This window comes from Pseudomyrmex gracilis, unplaced genomic scaffold (genome assembly GCF_002006095.1).
Source record: "Pseudomyrmex gracilis isolate BER0280 unplaced genomic scaffold, ASM200609v1 scaffold_2994, whole genome shotgun sequence".
Taxonomy (NCBI): domain Eukaryota; kingdom Metazoa; phylum Arthropoda; class Insecta; order Hymenoptera; family Formicidae; genus Pseudomyrmex; species Pseudomyrmex gracilis.
In genome coordinates, this window is record NW_018023578.1 from 6,377 (window position 1) to 8,025 (window position 1,649).

A 1,649-nucleotide genomic window follows, 5' to 3' on the forward strand; every position below is an offset into this window, starting at 1 on the left:
CGAATCGTACGGTGTCGAATAATTTGGTGTCGAATAAATCTGTGTCGAATCGAGCGGTGTCGAATCGTACTGTGGTCAAACGGAACACGCCCCTGTGTATCGGTTTTTTCACAGAGCATTGGGCCTTCAAGGCACATCTATTCAACTTAGGCCTAGTTGAGGAGAGTAGTTGTAAATTCTGCGGCAAAGAAAGGGAGGACAGCGTGCACATATTGTGTCGCTGCCCATCTCTAGCACTCAAAAGATTCAGATCCTTGGGCTCCATGTTTGTGGAGCCCGAGGACCTGAAAATAATTAAAATCGGCCATCTATGTAGCCTGGAAGCAAATGCCGGGTTTTAGTAGCTTGGTCGATAAAGAACTAGCGGAAGTCGCAGAAGATCTTATAGATTTAGGTGACAATAGAATCTCACAAGCCCCCCGCTCCTTGTTATCTATCTATCTATGGTGGAAGGACAAAGGCACTCGCCGGAGATGAAGCGAGTGATCATGAACACGATAAATACACAAGCCCTAAACAATTATCAAACGGGCCTTTGCAGTGATATTCGAGTGCTAGTGCGCTCGCAGAGATATACGACACTGCAGGAAGCGGTGACGGGGGCTAGCGCGGAGGAAAAAACGACAGGGCCGAGTAATAAAAATTCGCGATATAATCCCAATCAAAAACCGCGGGAAAATAATAAAAACAGTAATTGCTACAAGTGCGAAAAAGCGAGACATTACGGGAGGGAATGTCGTTCAAGCAGGGGCAATTTACCGAAGCCAGAAGGGCGATGAATAAATGCAACCAAAAACCATTGCAATTATTGCAAAAAATCAGGACACAAAAGAGATGAATGTTGGTTACTTAACGGAAAAAATAAGAACGAACCAACAAAAGGAGAAAACGACAAAAGGTTGATCAAATATGACAAAAGGAAAGTGAATACATGCAAGAATCGTGACTCGTCGAGGAGCGATGACGAGTACGAGCACGAAAGGAAAAACAAGGCCATAAAAGCAGCAGAGCTTTACGTGACAGCGGTAGACACAAACCATGCAAGTTTAGACTTAATAAGCGTACCAATAGCAGAGACAAAAAGGGGCACGGCCGAATTACTGTACGATACAGGAGTTACTATATCCTTGATAAAAGTGAAATATTAAAAAAAAAATTGAATTATTTTCCAATGAATAGATTTATAATTGTCATTTGAAACAGTGTGTCAAAAACTCGCGGAGGTCTAACAGCAAGAGAGGCTAGGGAAAACGCCATTCTTGCCTTTAGATCCCCGCGCCAATTCTGCAAATTTTTGACATGTAACTAACATATATATTACATATACTCGCATGTTAGTTGTAATTTCCCATTTATAAATATAACATATGTAATATAATATGTTATGTACATTACATAGTTATATTCCATATAGTGACTTGTCGGTATTCTACAAAATATGTAATGTACATAACATATTTTTTAATTACATCAAAAACCTTAGCTTAGAGATGTTACGATATATAACAAGTTACTGCGCTATCTACAATATAACTATCATACAACCATAATGTAACACATGATTTACAAATGTTACACCGATGAACAATACAACTAACGTGTATGTACATGTAATGTACAAGTTAATTATATATACATATATATTTATA